Source organism: Melozone crissalis, unplaced genomic scaffold (genome assembly GCF_028551555.1).
Source record: "Melozone crissalis strain CALT ecotype California unplaced genomic scaffold, PUWL_Pcris_2 ptg000052l_1, whole genome shotgun sequence".
NCBI lineage: Eukaryota > Metazoa > Chordata > Aves > Passeriformes > Passerellidae > Melozone > Melozone crissalis.
Window position 1 is genome coordinate 501,787 of NW_026535830.1, and position 17,993 is coordinate 519,779.

At 50.9% G+C, this 17,993-nt stretch overlaps 1 protein-coding gene and 1 pseudogene across 1 annotated transcript in view; one reads left to right on the top strand and one right to left on the bottom strand.

Moving 5' to 3' along the window:
• LOC128943636 (zinc finger protein 271-like) overlaps positions 1–17,993 on the bottom strand; it is a 592,338-nt gene that overhangs the window by 329,926 nt on the left and 244,419 nt on the right. The gene's annotated exons all lie outside the window — the stretch shown is intronic.
• LOC128943630 (zinc finger protein 850-like) overlaps positions 1–17,993 on the top strand; it is a 244,742-nt pseudogene that overhangs the window by 213,274 nt on the left and 13,475 nt on the right.

Genomic DNA, 17,993 nt, shown 5'->3' on the forward strand with positions numbered 1-17,993 from the left:
GCTGTCAACCTGCAAAGGGGAAAATGGCTGTTGCTGCGCAAACAAAATATCATCCATGTAATGATATATTATGGTAGCTGGCCACTGCTGACGTAATGGCTGTAATGCAGCATCAACATAAAGCTGGCACAACGTGGGGGAGTTGCGCATCCCCTGTGGAAGTGTCGTCCACTCAAATCTTTGTTCCCCACGATTTATTGCCGGTAGGGTAAAGGCAAACCTCTTCATATCATCGGGATGCAGCCCAATAGTGAAAAAACAATCCTTTAAATCGATGATTAGAAGTGGCCAATCTTGAGGGATCATGGCTGGGTTCGGAAGACCAGGTTGCAAGGCCCCCATCGGTTCCATCTGGTCATTCACAGCTCGTAGATCGTGTACCAGGTGGTATTTCCCTGACTTCTTCTTGATCACAAAAATGGGCGTGTTCCACAGACTCGTTGAGTCTCGTTGCTCATATTGTTCCTTCACCAATTCATGGGCATGCATAAGACTCTCCCCTTTCAAGGGCCATTGCTTAACCATCACCGGTGTATCTGTTTTCCAGGTGAGTGGAATGGGGAAAGTCCAAGCAATGGCAATTACCCCAAAGGGTGGTGATTGGTCAACACCACCCCCAGCTGTGTTAAAACATCCCTGCCAATCAGGTAAGAGACTGTAGGGGGCAACTGAACGACTGAAAACACAACAGACACTTGTTGCCCATCAATGTGCACCGACAGAGGTGGTGTTTTACTTGCCAAAGTAAGTCCTCCTACTCCCGTGAGCATGTTTGTTGATGGGAGCAGGGGCCAACACTGTGGCCATGCTTCTGGCGATATAATGCTGGTGTCTGCTCCCGTATCCAATAATCCATAAGGGGTTATGCTCTGATGTCCATGGGTAATTTCAACTCTTTGTTTTGGCCTCTCTTGAAGATCTACAGTCAGGAGTGTAACACCGGTAGAGTCAAAACCCTTTCCATCACGCTTCTGTCCAGTAAAGGATGGAATACCTGATATCATCTGTGGTAGTGGTACCAATTGTGTGATGCGTTGTCCTTTGGTTATCTTTATCGGGGGATAAGGGGTGTAAGCCATGATTTGTATTTCTCCAGTATAGCCCGCATCTATGACCCCAGGTAATACAAATAGTCCCAGCATGGATGTTGAGGAGCGTCCCAGCAATAAGGCTCCACATTTTTGCCCTTGCAGCGAGAGAGGACCGTTTACTCCAGTTGGTATCCTTTCAGGCCGGTTCGTCATTAATGTGACATCTACTGCTTCTGCTATGTCCAAGCCGAGGCTCCCTGCTGTTGCTGGCTGCAGACAGGAGGTGGCGCTGATGTCACGGAGGCAACTTGTGTCTGGGCGCCGCCGGCAATCGCGCTCCGCCGACCGTTTCCCGATCGGCGCCGGCAAGCCGTAGTGTTGTGGGAGCTGGATTGGCAGCTTTGGCACCACACGCCAGGCACTCTGCATCCTCGGCGCGTGTGTCCCCTATCGCCTCATCGGTAGCACTTAAGATGTAATCCGGAGCCTCCCTGCGTGACTGCCATTGAGCCGTTTCGGGGAGGAGCAAGAGCGGCTAACACCTGATTTTGAGTGGATTCTGCTTGCTTTTGCAGCCCTACTCCTAATTCCTTTATTGCATCCACTAAGAATGCTTGTGAGGCTGTTGGCTGTAATGCCATTTGCTCTAGCGCTTCCTCAATGGTCCAATTTGCTCCCAGAGTGGCTAGCACCCTTTGCGTGGGCAGATTGCTATTCTGTAAGGCCCACTGCTTCAATAGCGCCCCCTTCATGTACTCTGCAACTCCAGCCTGGTCTATAGCCGCAGCTGCTTTGTCAATAAAACTCCCAAACGATTCCTCTCTACCTTGTTTTATGCCCATGTACGCCGGCAGCCCTCCTGGCTCTTTAACCCTTTCTATGGCCTCACGTACCAACCGCATAGCTTCTCTAAGCTTATCTGCTCCTGATATCAACTGCGTCTCCGTGCGCAAAGCCCATGAGCTCATCCACTGTCACTCCATGCAACGTGTCCCTGTGAGCTTGCTGTGTCGCAACCGACTCATTAACCAAAGCTTGCCAATGCGCATTAAACAACAATTGCTGATGCTGAGTAAATATTAGCCGCACTATTCCCCTCAAATCATTCGGGCACAAAATGTGCGTATTAAAGAGATAATCCAGCATCTGCCTAACAGGTTCGCTTTTCACCCCGAACTGAGTAACCGTGGACCGCAATTGGGATAACAACTTCCAGTCTAAAGGAGTGTACTCCGCCAGATTCTGTGTGTGGTTCCCCTGAGCATCATACTGTGGCGTGTATGTAACCAGACAGGCAAGAGCAGAAGCGGCCTCCATTGCCTCATCATCCCCCGTTGGCATTGCCTCTTTTGCCAGAGCAGCCCAAGCCTCTCTCCTTTGTTTGGCCATCTCCCCCCATAGGCCACTGAGTGCCCCTGGGATAGGATCTGACTCTCCGAGAGTTTTGCGCTGTTGGCGCCTCTGCGCAGGCCGTTCGGGTGGGGGAGGAGGCAGGCTCGGCTCGCGTTCCCTGCGGGGGGGCAACAGGCTTAGCTCGCTCTCTCTGCAGGGAGGCGGCAGGCTCGGCTCGCGCTCTCCGTGGGGGGGCAGCGGGCTCAGCTCGTGTCCCCCTCTATCCTCCAGCTCCTCCTCCTCCTCTGACAGAGGAGGTGCAGACGGCCCCCCCGCGCCTGTTACAGGATCCTCCATACCACACTGTTGTGAATCCATCGGTATTAATACCTCGTTTACCGAAGGCGCAAGAGGATCATCCTCACGACCATACCCTATATTTTTCTTATGAGCTTCTGTCGCCCTTTCTGCCGCCTTACGCTCAGAAACATGTTGAAGCAGTGTGTTGTGTACCACCCGCCATAGCTTGCCCAATTTCTTTGCTGTTTTATCATCTTCTAACACCGCCTCCCACAGTATATCCCCAAACTTTCTCCATTCAGCGAGTTCATGAACCGTATGTGCATTAAGGAAAACCCCCCTAGCATAAGCGTAGGCTAGCAACCCTGGCAGCTCCTTTTTTAAATCTATCCCCTTTACCCCTCGCCTTTCTAAATATGTGGCGAACAGTTCATATGCTTCTTGCCTATCCATACCTATTCGTAAGCGCGCTCTTTGCAGCTCTCCAGGCTTCCGGCAGCACGTATGGCTCAGGTCACCGATGTGAACCCCGAGGGTGCTTCTCAAAATTCTGGCACTGTCCTGGCTGCTCAGGACCCAACTCCAACTTCCTCGACCGTGGCGCGTCCTCCCTCTTTTTCTTTAGTGCGAGACTAGAGGGTCAACGTTCGAGGTCACCATTTGTCGTAGGAAGGAGACCAGGACACCAGATGGTTCATCACAGGTCCAGTTTATTAAAGAAAGCATCAAACACTTATACAGCAAATAATAAGCTTATGAATGTTCTGTAAGCCAAGCAATCTATTGGTTAAACTATACCATTAACTCATCCACATTCCTTTGGGCCTATGTTCTCTACTTCTCACGCCTCGCTGTCCATTTCTTTATCATACTCCGTTAGGCCAAAGGACACATTATCTTCCACCTGCAAGATTTGGAATTAACCACAGTCTTGTACTTTTCCATTCTCTATTCAGCTACCTTCTCAACAGACACCCTGCCTGCAAAAAGGCCTCTGGCCTAGTTAGGACATCTTTACCAAATTAATTCGGCTGTGTCCTCTCTCCTCAAGCCACTCTTTGACAAAACTCTCCACAAAGTTCAGCATGGCGTGTTCTGCAAACAACACCTGTGGAAACAGTGAGCTGAGAAGCACCTGACCTCCCCTCCCCACTGGCTCAACAGTTTTTAACTTTCCGGTGGTCTTTTCTTCATGACAATTGTGAGGCAAAAATGAAGGACATTTCGGACAGACTCTCACACGACCCCGGACTCACAATTGTCTTGAGGGATCTTCATCAGCAGAACTCTGGAGTGTCGTTGATGAATCTTCGGAACTCATTGCATGTCAGTAGCATAACCCGGAAAAAATAGGGATGACAGAAAAGAGGAGGATAAAAAGAAGAGAGAGGGAAAAGAAAAGAAAAAGATAGGGGAAAGAGAAGCAATAAGCAAACATAATTAATATTGATTATCATAGCAACTTTCACACGTGGTTATTCTTTAATAACAATTTCAAAAATGGCTAATTATAATAATTTCAAAAAAAATGGCAAATTAATTAAAGCAATATCATTTGTATAACAATTTCAAAAAATGGTTGAAACAAATCACAAATTTTCAAAACAAAAACAACAAACAAATTATAATATAAGCATTGTCTTTTAAAAATTATTTTCTAAAATAATCTACTAAAGATCAAAATAACCTTCTGTAAATCATACTTGAGAATCAAAAATTGCTCTAAAGCACATATGCTCAATTCGTAATTGTTTTGTGTCAAATGTTTTGGGGATGTCTATAGTGTAGAGGGCATCAGCTAAGCGGTGTGCATTGGCTACAGACATCAATCTCCTTAGCCTTTTCATCATGTTCCAATTCATAACGAATAGGGCTGCTGACAAGATAAAACCAAGCGTAATCAGAATCAAAAGAACAACAGTTGGGTGGCACACACTGTTCAGGACACCTGTGGCAGTAGGTGACCACCCAAAGACAGTATCCCACCACCTATGCTCAGCATCTTGCTTTACCCTCTCCATAACCCGGTGTATTTGTTCTCGAGAATTTCAGCCACCTCCTGATGGAGCAGCAGTTGTCTCACCAGGGTAAGGTTCATTCCGATAGGAGTGGGCATCAGCTTGTGAATCAGTGTGTATTTGGATTGCAATAGGTAGTGAGAGGTAACTGGAGCTTCATAAGAGAAATCACATCCTACAATCTTAGTAAAGTTACAAGCACAAAAGTTTGAGTGGTTCTTTGTGTCTACCACAACATCATCTACAAACACAAAATCACAAATGGTTCTAAAGCATGCACACCCATTGCCTATGTATATAAGAACTGTTCCAGTAGCCTCATTAGGACGAATCTCAAAATGACAGATGTTTTGCTCTGTGTCTAAACAGATATCCTGAGCTACGATTACATTGCTTTCACAGATGAACCCTTGTTTTTCTCGGACAATACAAGATTCCAGATTAACAGTTTGCCATTTGTCATTGACCTGACGGGCCCATCCCCTATGTTCTGTGGGATAGAGAACAGCTCCGTCATGGTTTAATCCTAATGCAAGAACAGGGAAGACCAAATGTACAGAAGCATTGCGTATGGTTAAAACAAAAGCAGTGGCTGTGTTTGAAATGGGATCATAAGTAAAGTTCACCAGATTCCACCAGGATTGGAATTCTCTTTCAAACTCAGTGGCACTGTCCCAGATTATTTTCCAAATTTCTGTGGGGAAAGTGCCTTCCTCGCCCTCTTTTGTAATTGAAGCAGAGACTGACTGCATGCATAATTGTGCCTGGATACAGCTGAGGGCTAAGGAAACACTGTTTTGAGTAGCACCAAGTGCATCAATCACCAATTTGTGATCATTCACGTTCACTCTTTCCCAGTTTGGCAAAATGTTTGACAGCAGCCACTGGTGTGTCCCCAAGGGTAACAGAGATGACCTCAGTGGTTGCTGTAATTTGGTCAGATCTCTAGTTGTAGCAGCCAATTTGTTCATTAGTACTTCCGAATCAATGCTATTCAGAATTCCCAATCCTGTACCCACAACACCGGTCACGTCCCTTGGAGTTCTGATTTTAAAAGAGCTTCGTTTCCGAAGCCAAGTGGTCCAGCCTTCAAAAGAAGTTTGCAGAAGCAGAGAACAAGTTGGCTGAATATCTGAAACATTGTTCTGCATTAGCAATTTGACCTGTTTGAGAGACCATGCTGGATTGAACAATATTTGTTGTTGGCCAGTTTTCCTGATTATATAAGGTCCAATCTTGAAAATTCTTGGGATGAATATGACTGGTGGTACGGGTGAAGTGGTGACAGTGGTAAAGTAGGTTTCAGCATTTATTACAAATTTAAAAGAAAGGTCTTGAGTACCCTTGGACCAGAGGCAAACTACCTCCGCAGTGTGAGTTAATGTAAAACTGTGCCAGCAGTCTCGTATGCTTGGGTGCGTACAGACTTGCTCCTGTTTGTTTTCCTGATCTGTGGAAACACTGATTGCAATTGCTTTGCTATAGTCAGACCCATTAACCGTTCAACACCCAACGCTAGTTTGTTCTCCCACTACTCCTCGAAGCTGCCAGGTTTTGTGTTTCTCCCATTCTCGTGTAGTATACAACTTGTCTTCATGTGTAACTACTTTTAGTAAGTTTAGACCCGTGACATCTCCCATAGATCCGGTAAATTGCAGGAAGGCTTGAGACCAGGGCCATGTAAAGGGGCTTTTTGTTGCCTCTGCCAATTGGGGTGTGATTGCCGTGTTTACCGTGCTCAGTGCAGGCCTTGCAGGGTCTGCCCTTTGAGATGTGTTAGAAAAGGGCTTCACACCTTGCGTCTGAGAGAGCGTAATTACAGCACTCGGTGTGGGTTTTGGTACAGTGTTTATCTTAAATGTGTAAACCAAGCCTCTTAATCCAAATGGACTAGCTGTGTCATTCTGCCAACGACATGTCACGTAAGTAGGTTTGACCAAAGTAAAACTGTACCAGCAATCAAGTGATTCATCATTACAACCTCTTGCAATTGGAACATTGTTAGTTTTGGGACCTAAAGCATAACTACCAATATTTTCCTGGTGGCAACGCAGAGCGAGGGGACTTTTTATTTTGGAACTTCCCCATTTCTTTGTGGGACATAATTTTGCTGAAGGGATGTCCAGATGATTCCTTCCACCTGTTTCCATAAAATTTCCAGCAATTATGATGGAGGTGGCCTTTTCATGGAGAGTTCCTTCCACCTTTCTGCATGTTACCATAATTGACTCACCAACCGTTCCCGTCAGGGTTCTGATCAATTCGTTCTGGTCCCATCTCCACTCATTTGGGCGGTACACCTTGGAGTCATGCAGCACTAGGGTTGCCAGGCTCGGGTAATGATCCTTGGGATAGGATCCAAGAACATTGGTGTGCTGAATGGTGGCTTCAGGCCACAGCTGCTCACCAGGGGGTTGTCCACGAAATGGTGGTAATATGCAGAAAAGTATTAGCAAGGTTATCATGTTTCGGATGATTCTCACGTCCCTCGGGGTTCTCCTGTAAAAGCAAAAACAACACAAAGTCCTGCCACTGAGAGGCAGAAAGGAGTTTAAAATGAAGGAATTATCCAGCGTGTATGTATGCGGTGCTCTTTTCCAAGAGCATCAGAGGCTACCCATGCATGTTTGTTCAGAGGGGTTTTCAGTACAAGTGGTACCTCGCCCACCTCCCAGTGGGGAGGTCACTAAGACAGGTTGTCCAGGGTAATGTGATGGATTATTTGGATCGTCAGGACCCTCCAGCGAAGGGACGATGCTTGGAGGTGTAGGGTAAAAAGCAGTGACTTTGGGGCAGCCGTTCACCCCCCACCTGCCATTTACCCCCTTAACAGCCTCCCACAGTCAACAGTCCCAGTTTGCTTTCTGTGCCTTAAGGAACCACTTCAAAAGGCCATTTGTCCTTTCCACGATCCCATTAGCCTGAGGGTAGTAAGGAGTATGAAAGTTCCACTTTATGCCTTCGGTTCTGGCCCAATCCTGTACCACTTTAGCAGTAAAGTGAGACCCGTTGTCAGACTGAATTTCTTGCGGCTTTGGAAAAGTTCCAAACCACCCTGCAAAGCTTTAACTGTATTATCTCCTGTGGCCCTTTTAAAAGCATCGGCTTGTACCAACCCAGATACAATTTCCACTCCTACTAACACAAATGCTTACCTCCTGACTTCTTAAAAGGACCAATATAATCTACCTGCCACGCTTCCTACAAGCCTTTACCTTTCCTCAAATGCAGAGGGTCATCCTCTAAAGGGTGCCTTTCCAGTCGCTTGCAGCACTGTTCGCATGCATGTTTTACACATTTCACGGGTAACTGGCCAGCCGTGGGCGTGTGCTTCCTGGTACAGATCTTTTGCACCTGTGTGCTGTCTTTTTACATGTAACCATTCTAATAGTTGATTCCAATCCTCTGAGATAGTTTCCTTTTTCAGGGGGCTAAGCCTTGCTAGTTCATCAACTCTGTTGTTCCATTCTCCTGCTTGATTCCCATCTGTTTGGTGAGAAGCTACCCAACCAACCAGAAAGTTTCCTTTACTGGCGATTTCTAGGATTTCTTGCCATTTATCTTTCTGCCACACTGGGATTCTGTTAACTTCCAAGCCATTCTGTTGCCAGAAAGGGAGCCACTCAGTGCAGCCTTTGTATACTGCATATGAATCAGTGTAGATGTAAACAGGAGAAGTGTTCTGTGCCCCACGTTGGAAAACACTCCAGAGAGCTACGAGTTCTCCAACCTGAGCGCTGCCCTCCCCTTCTGTGATAATTTTTTCACCAGATGAAATATGCAAGGCAGCCGCCTTATATTTCCAAGTCTTTCCTTCCCACTTTGAAGAAGCATCTGTAAACCAACAGGTTGCTGCTAATTCAGACGAGAAGAGTGGTGCTACTTTTATTACAGAAGCAGGTTTGTCTTGGCTGGTATCCAGGCTCTCAGTGTCTTGTATTGCCAAGAATTTTGCAGCACCTTCTGTGACAGGAAAGCTATTGCAATAGTACTCTATTTGGGCATACCATTTCCTGACTGATGACTTTTGGGCTATGCCATCGGGTGGAGGGGTCCCATTTGTGACAGCTTTAATTACCTTGAAGGGACCTCTCAAGATGATAGCTTGCTGCCGTCTGAGTTTTTCTACTTCAATGAGAGCTAAGCTAACAACAAATGATCCCTTTTCCCAAACAGTGTATCTTTTCTCAGCACCCTTAAAACCACGGGAAAAGAAGCTGACAGGCCCTGTTGGACCCTCAGGACCTCGCTGCCAAATGTGTATTGATAGCCCTGAGGAGGTAAATCCCCATTCCACTTGGAAAGGGTCTTTAGGATGAATGGGCCCCAATGCCTGATGTGCTGTGGCTTCAAAAATCAGTAATTGTAATGCTTCCTCCTGAGAAGGAGTCCAATCCCATTTGACTTCTTTCCTTAGTAAATTGTAAAGGGGCCTAGCAATGATTGAGAAATCTGGGATATGTTTCCTCCAGAATACTAACAGTCCTAAGTCTTGCTGGAGGTCCTTTTTGTTTTTAGGCATTTTCATCTGCTCTAAAGAAGTTAAAGTGTCAGGTGGGATACATGTGCTTCTGGATCGCCACCAAATTCCCAGAAATTTTACTTCCTGAGAAGGCTTTTGGATTTTCTCTGGGGGAATCTTTGAATCTAGGCTCTCCAGATGAGAGATTATATTCTGCTGGAGATCCCCCACCCCCTTAATTTCCTCTCCTCCTACCAAAATGTCATCAATGTATTGGTAAATAGCTACAGTGTCAGTTTGAGGTATTTTTTCTAATTCCTTAGCTAAAGCATTGTGTGCTAGAGTTGGAGAGTGTTTGTATCCCTGAGGGAGTCTAGTGAATGTGTACTGTTGTCCCTCCCATGTGAATGCAATGTGGTCCATGTCCTCTGGCTGTATAGGTATCATGAAGAACATGTCTTTGACATCTATCGTTGCCATGATTGTGTGAGCTTTTTCTTGTATTGATGTTATTAATTCAGCTAAATTTGGCACTGCTGCAGTCAGAGGGTCAGTGTTGGCATTGAGCCTACGATAATCAATCGTGAACCTCCACGTCCCGTTGGGCTTTCGGACTGGCCACATGGGTGAATTACAAGGGGAGTGTGTGTTAATTATTATTCCCTGGTCACGCAAATCTTGAATAACCGGTTTGATGCCTTCCCTAGCTCCAGAAGGCAAAGGATATTGTTTCACATTGATTGTTTTACTGTAAGGCAGTGCAGGTGCGGTCTGAAGCAGCCTAATGTTAAGTGGCGGAGTGCCAAAACACCACAGAAAACCCTCAGTGTCTTCCCACTGTCTTCCTGCAAGGACATCCATCCCTAGCAGATTGTTCAGAATGTCCCCAATTACCATTTTGACAACTAATTGATTTTCCTCTCCAGAGAGTGTTACTTTGACTAAAGCAACATTCATGGGTTCTATAGTTCCTAAAGTATTAAGAACGCAGCATTGTCTTTTTGTTGGAACAACTCCACACTTCTGGGCAACTTTATGTGTTAGTGTGGAGATCTGGGCTCCCGTATCAACTATGAAGGTTACCAGAACTTTTTTGGGGCCCGTGATAGCTGTGATTAATATATCTCCTGATTTGTTTTTTGTGAGCATTCGTAGGTAAACCCAACCTCCGTCCCTTTGTCACCTGTAAGTGGCAGAGATATTAGTTTCCTGAAAGCTCTGTTGGTGAGGGTTCACTGTTTGTATTTTGCGGTACGGGGAGTTGGGCAGTTATGTTGCTTAGGCTCTGTACAGAAAGAAGTTGCGAAAGAGTTACTTCTGGCTTACTGCCAGTGCTTTTTAAGAGACATGCAGCCAGGGTTTCACTGTCCAAGTTCTGAGAAAGAAGCTGAGAAAGAGTTAACTTTGGCTCACTGGCTGTATTCTGTGGGAGGGACTGAGATGCAGTTTCACTGCCCAGATTCTGAGGGAGAAACTGGGGAAGGGTTAACTTTGGCTCACTGGCTGTGTTCTGTGGGACGGACTGAGATGTGCTGTGTGTACTGTACTGTGTATTAGAATGGGGACCTTAGGGCATCGGCCTGGCCGCGGCCATGCAGCTCACCAGGGACCCCCAGAAGCGACACCTGGGTGAGAGGGGTATTCCCAAATGTCCCCAGGGCAGGGAGGGTGAGGGGGAACACACAGGGCGGGGAGGGGTGGATGTGGCGGATCTGTCACGGGGCGCTGAGTCCCGGCTGGATGATAACAGGGGCGCGACAGAGCCCCCGTTGGAGCTCCACAGAATCCCAGCTGTCAGTGGAGGTTCGGCGCAGAAACAAAAAGGCAGCAGCACGGGCCCTGGGGTGGAACTGGGGGAACTTTATTCAATGGTAAAACTCCTAAGTCTGTAGCAGGCTCCATGGAATTGGCCAGGGCCCCATGGAGGGCTGAGGCTTAGCGATAGGAATTGCTGAGTCATGATGAAATAGCAAAATAAAGAAGACTCCTGTCTTCCGCCTCTCGGACCCCAGCTTATCTCTGTAACCCCATAGGTCACTTTCCCCCAATCCCTATTATTGGACAAGTTTGGATCCCTTTGTACCCTATAAAAAGGGGCTGTTTTAGCCCATTTGGAAGAAGAAGAGCGTCACTGGAACCCTTCACAGACCCCCCAATAAAACCATCGCTGTGGAATGCCAGGACCTTTCTTCTCCTCTCTCGTCTGCTTCCCCCAATAGCCTGCCAGGCACCTTAGCAAGCAAGGAGCTGGAATTCCAAGAGAGCTGATAATCACTAAAGAGCTGATATCCACTCAGCTTGCTTACGGTAGCCATGGCTACGAGCAGCCTGGGTATTTGGGCTCTCTGTCCCCAGCAGGGACTGAGCTATCCGGCCCGTGCTGCCTTGCTCGGGGGCAAAACCTGCCCTGCGGGCTGAGGGGCAATGCGAGTCCAGGATCCCAGGACCCTGAACAGAGGGCAGACAACAGCTTATAAATGGGGGGATCTCGGGGAGGATAAAATCTCTAGCTAATCGGGGGAACTGGGGGTGGAACACAAGGCAGGGAATACAATGTGTAAACCAATAAAGGACTTCAAGGGAGGAGAACAGCTTGAGTAAACCAATGGGGTTTCGAAGGATACAAAACTGACAGGGAAGTTTCTAAAGGGGAGGGCAGGTTCGGGCAGGGATTGACATTTAATGGAAGGAGGAGTAAGGAAGAGTCTGGGGCAAAGGTAGGGGCAGGAAGGGTTAACAGCTGGGAAGGGGGGGAGGTTTGAAACTTGGCAGGGAGTAGCTGGGTAACAAACAGAACTAAACTGAATAACGGGGAGGAAAATACAGAGGGGTTGCAAAACCACAAATTACACAGAGAACCTGCCAAATAAAGAAAGCACACTACAACAGGTGGACATCCTGGGGGTGTCCTCAACTCCTTAAGGGACACACCAGGATTGTCCCCAGCAGGGGATTTTGGGATCCTTGATGGATTTTTGAGATCCCTGATGAATTTTGGGAGGTTTTGGGATCTGTGATGAATTTTTGGGGTCGCAGTACCGGTCAACATGTGAAACCTGTCACGATGGATTTGGGGCCAGGGCTCTCTAATGGGGTTTTGGGATCCCTGGTGAAGTTTTGGGATCCCTGATGAATTTTCGGGGTCACTGACTGATGTTTGGGGTTGCAGTCCTGGCCACCATGAGGGCCCTGTTGCAGCAGGGCCCCTGGAGGCAGCAGCCGGGGCCACCCTTGGGGACAGCCTGTGGATCCTGTGGCTCAATGTCACCAGCAACAGTTCCGTGGCCAAGAGCCTGGGGGGACTTCCAGGGGGATGCGTGGACATCATGGGTGAGGAGTTTTGGGGGGTTCTGGGGTGGTTTAAAGTGTGACCCATAGCACGGGGAATGGACCCAAAATGGAGGGGGAAGGACTCAAAATCAAAGGGCGTCATGGGATTTTGTGGGGTGTCACAGGTGCTGTGCCTGTGCCAGGGTGGGCACAGACACTCAGTGCCAGGAGCAGCCATGGGAACATCCTGAGGGACACGGGGACACCTCGCAGGACACAAAGAGACCCTGCAGGACAGGAACCCAAGACCTCGGGGACTTCAGCCCCACCAGGGGTGGGGACAGGGACATAGGGGGAGGGACAGGGACACACAGAAGGGGACAGGGACACACGGGACAGGATGGGGACACAAAGAGGGGTGACAGGGACACACGGGACAGGACGGGGACACACAGAGGGGTGACAGGGACACACGGGACAGGATGGGGACACAAAGAGGGGTGACAGGGACACACGGGACAGAACGGGCACACACAGAGGGGTGACAGGGAGCCATGGTGGGGGAAAGGGACATACAGAGGGGAGGAGGGGACACGATGCAACCATGACAAACATCAGGGGACAATGTTGCCACATCTGTGTGGATGCTGCCACCAGGACGCCTCTGGTGACACCCAGTGCAGGGCAACCCGACCTGCCAGGTGACACTGACCTTTTCCCCTGTCCCCATGGGCAGTTGAGGTCCCCTGAGTGCGGTGGCCCTGGGACACCCTGGTGGCTGTCACTTGCTTCCGGGCCACTTGTCACCAGCTGAACAATGGCCCCACCCTGCCCTGATGGGTGGTGACATTCAGCTGGGACACCGTGGTGGTGACAGTGGGGATGTGGTGGCAGGAACTGCATCAGACAGCGCTTTGCCATGGCCCAGATGAAGGTGCTGGTGGCACTGTGGTGGTGGCATTGACGCTGTCCCAGTTCATGTCCCTGTGCATGTTTGCCATGTTCCCATCCATGTCTGTGTTCCGCCATGTCCCCCCATGGCCCTACACATGCCATTGTCCCCCACATGTCCCCATGCACGCCTTAGTTCAACGCCTTTATTTCTACCTCAGTTTCAGGGCTTTGAAAGGAATGAACAGAAACCTTTTCATTTCAAGGCAAAAAAAAAAAAACGATTTATATATTCCTGCTGGCAGAACATCCATGTGCTTGGTGGGGGGGAAGAACCTTTTTTGGAGGGGTTGCCACCCAACTGTCTTGAAAATTGGAATATTGAGGGTTTTGCCCCAGTCCCTCCAAATTGGGCTGTGGTAGATATCTGTGGGCCAGAGAGAATTAAAACGATGGATTTATGTTGGAGAAGACTTCCAAGGCTATCCAGTGTTGTTAAGGCCACCAGAAGAGGCAAAAAGTGATTTTTTTCTGGGGTCAGGAGTGGACAAATCAGCTCTACAAAATGGATTTTGGATGTTGGTCCATGGATGTGTGCAGGTACCCACAGGCAGCCAGGAGGATGTGGAGCCCCCCAGCCAGGTGTCTTCCCAACAGGGATCACCAGCACCACAGATCACCGGGGGTCACTTGGGATCAGCCAGGGTGGATCTCCCATAGGGGATGGAGCTGGAGCAGCACAGGAAGCTCTTCCTGCACTCAGGGCACTCACAGGGCTGCCCTTAGTGGTGCCTCCATTGATGGTAGGTCACGGCTGAGCTTTGCCGGAATCTCTTCCCACACTTGGGACACTCATAGGGCATCTCCCTGGTGTGGATGCGCCGGTGGCTGGTGAGGTGGGTGTTGCGCTGGAAGCCCTTCCCGCAGTCGGGGCAGCGGAAGGGCCTCTCGTCTGTGTGAGTGTGCAGGTGCAGCAGGAGATGGGAGCTGGTCTTAAACGCCTTCGAGCATTGATCACACACGTACGGCCTCGCCCCAGGCCCCTCTCCGCTGTGGATGCAGCGGTGCCTGATGAGGGTGGAATTGTCATTGAAGCCCTTCCTGCAGTCAGGGCAGCGGAAGGGCCTCTCATCTGAGTGAATTGGCTGGTGCTGGAGGAGATGAGAACTGCTCTGAAACCTCTTCCTGCATTTATCACACTCGTAGGGTCTCTCTCCAGTGTGGATCCGCTGGTGATAGTTCAGGTTGCAGCGCTTGCTGAAGTTCTTCCCACACTCTCCACACTTGAAGGGCTTCTCCCCGGTGTGGCTCCTCTGGTGGACAGTCAGGTGGGAGCTCGTCCTGAAATTCTTCCCACACTCGGGACACTCGTATGGCCGCACCTCTGTGTGGATTCTCCAATGGCAGACCAGGTAGGTTCTCTTGCTGAAGCTCTTCCCACATTCCGAGCACTGGTGGGGTTTCTCCCCATCCTGAAGCTCTTCATCGACCCCCAGCTCCGAGCTCCGGCCGCCTTCCCGGCCCTGGGTGGGACTTTCCTCCTCAGATCCCCGTGATCTGCGTTTGCAGCCCCTCCTCGTGTGGGTTCTCCATGACTTTTCCTCTCCATTGGATTCCTGTACTGTGGAGCTGCTCAAAACAGCCTCTTCCACGAGGTTCTGCTGTGGGGATTTATCCTCCCTGCTCTCCATCCTCAGCTCCTGGTCTGGGGGAGGAAGGACAAGGAGAGGATGGGATTTGCCTCTGTGCCACAGGGAAGGGCAAGGAGATCCCCCCAGTGCGTCCCCAGCAGGACAGCTTTGGCAGCAGGGTTGTCCTGCAGCCGGGGGCCGTGCTGGGCTGGGAGGTGGAGCAGGAGAGAGGGGGAAAGGGGCACTGACTTCCTCCTCACCTCCATTAAGCTCCTGGGACATCTTCCTCACAGCCTCCCCCACCTGCATCGGGCCAAGTTTTGGGAATGGGAAATCCTGGTTTGGGGGAAAACAAGGGCTGAGCGTGTTGGGTTTCATGGTCCCGCTGCCCAAGTGTAGCTGGAGAAGTCAGCGCCCCTTTCAGCCTCAGAAGGCCCGGAGCCCGCTCATTCCCAGCATCCCGCACCCCTCCAGGCAGCCGGTTTGTCCCCCGGCTCCGGGATCGCCCCTCTGTGCTCTCCCCGCTCCGGGGCTCCCGAGCTCCCCCCGGCTCTCCCGGGCATCTCCCAGCCCGAGATCGCCCCCGTGCCCGCCGGTACCAGGCGAACGTGAGACCGCCCATGCTCTCTCCACGGGAAATTTACGGTTCGGGTTTGGGGTCCTGCAAGAGTCAAACATCCCCTGCCCCATGAAAAAACCCTCCCGGAGACCCCCCCACGATGGATCTGGTGCGAGCTCCCCCATCCCGCTCACCTGCGGCTGCTGGAGGGGGCGATGCAGCAGGAACCGGGGGAGCTTCGGCCTGAGGGGCGGGGGAAGGCGGCGGGGAAACCAGCGTGGTTCTGCCGCTCGTCTTCCTCCCGCTCCTCCTCTTCCTCCTCCTCCTCCGTCCCTCCTCTTCCTCCCGCTCCTCCTCCGCTCCCAGCCCGGCCCGGGCAGTGCCGACCCCCAAAAGCAGCCGCGCTCTGTCCTGGGCGCGCGTTCCGAAACAACACTGCCCCGCGCGGCACTGGGAGTGATCCTGGGAGCAACGGGAGCGATCCTGAGAGCAGCGGGAAGGAACTGGGAGCGCTTTCCCTGCCAGTCCCGCTCTTACTGGGAGCACTGGGAGGGAACTGGAAACAAACAGCGCCCGGAGGCGGCTGAAGCCGGCGGTGGGCGAGGCCAAACCGCAGGGAGTGGTTATGGAAATACGGGAGCGATCGCTTTGGTGGGCGGGAGCAGCGCGGGGTTTGCTCGGTTGTGTGAGGGCCGGGGGAGCCGGAGCGATGGCGGCGGCGTGCGGTGAGAGGGGACGGAGAGCGGGAATGGGGACAGGGAGTGGGAACGGGACCAAGAATGGATATAGGGACCGAGAATGGGACCGGGGAAGGGGACTGGGACTAAGGACAGAGACTGGGAATGGAGACCGGGAATGGCACCGGGAATGCGGGCAGGGACCAGAAATGGCACCGGGAATGGGGACAGGAGCCGAGAATGGGGGCCGGCAGTGGGACCGGGGAAGGGAATAGGGACCAGGAATGAGACCAGAGATGGGGACAGGGTCCGCAAATGGAGACAAGGACCAAGGAGGAGAATATGGGAACGGGACGGGGAAGATGGAAACAGCAACCACAGAGAGAATATGGGCTGGGGATTGGTGCTCCAAAGTGTCCCACTGAAAGCCAGCAGGGGCTGTGAGCTCTGCAGCTGGGCCTCCTCTGCGCTGCTGCGGCCCAGGGCCCAAAGGCGGGAACTGCAGCCTCGCTCCTGTCTCAAGAACAGGAGCCTCCTCCAGGCCCATGGCCCCTGCATGGCCCCAGCGTGAGGGAGGGCTCTGAGGCACAGCGGCTGCTGGCAGGAGGGGCTGCTCCGGCCAGCTGGGGGTCTCTGAGAAATGCCCAAAGCCTTGTGCTCTCTGCAGCTGGCCAAGGACAGCAGCAGGGCTGAACGGTTCGTGTGCCACAGCCAGCCCGAGCTGTGCAGCCCTCAGGAATGGGACCAGGACAGGACCGGGATTGGGAACAGGGCCAGGAATGGGGACAGGGACTGGGAATAGAACCAGGAATGAGACTGGAAATAGGAGATAAGGACAGGGACCAGAACAAGGACCAGGCTATTGGGACTGCAACCGGAAATGGGAACAGGGACAGGAATGGGGACAGGGACTGGGATATGATTGAGAAAATGGGAGAGGGACCTGGAATGGGACTGGGGATGAGAATATTGGAATGGGACAGGGAATATGGAAACAGGAACCAGAGAGAGAATATGGGACGGGGATTAGGAAGATGGTATCGGGATTGGGAACAGGAATACAGGAGTGAGAGTGGGAATGGGAATATGGGAAGTGAGACAGGGAATACAGAAATGGAAATGCGGGACCAGTAGTAGGATTGGGAATATGGGAACAGGACGGGGAATATGGGATTTGGAATATGGGAACGGCAATGTAAGGTTGACCCAGGGCCTTTGTGGGGTCTGGTTTGGCAGCTCTGGACCCCCGGGCCTCACTATCTCACAAGGACCAAAGTAAAGGACGGGAGGCGCTTTTCTCCTCGGGACCAAAAATCCCACCTTAACTGTGGAATCACTCCAGGCAGGTCCAAGAGGGGAAAAGAGATCAAGTGTCTGATCGCGGGTGATTTTAAACCCAGGGAAGGGGGGGCGGAGGAGAGAGGCCACGGCCAATGGGATACAACTGATGGGAGGGCTGAGGGGAGGAGTAACCCAGGGCAAGAGCAGCACCAGGGCTTTGGGGGAGAGGGGTGTGTGCGGGACAAACCATGTGATACAACATCAACTGTTCCCTGCAAAATAACAAGACCAGCCAGTGCAGAACAATAGCTAAAGAAACAACTTAGTGCAATACAACCAGACAGACAGGACAGGGACAGGGAATGAGACTGGGGATGGGATTCAGACTGGCATGGAAGCAGAATGGGCCCAAGAGTGGGGTGACATGGGAATGGGCCAGAGGAAAGGAGGGTGACAGCAGGGAGAGGGGGATCCTGCACAGGGAACTTCAGGAACCAGGATGAAGGAGATGGGAACAGTCCCAGGGCAGGGGGGCCTTGAT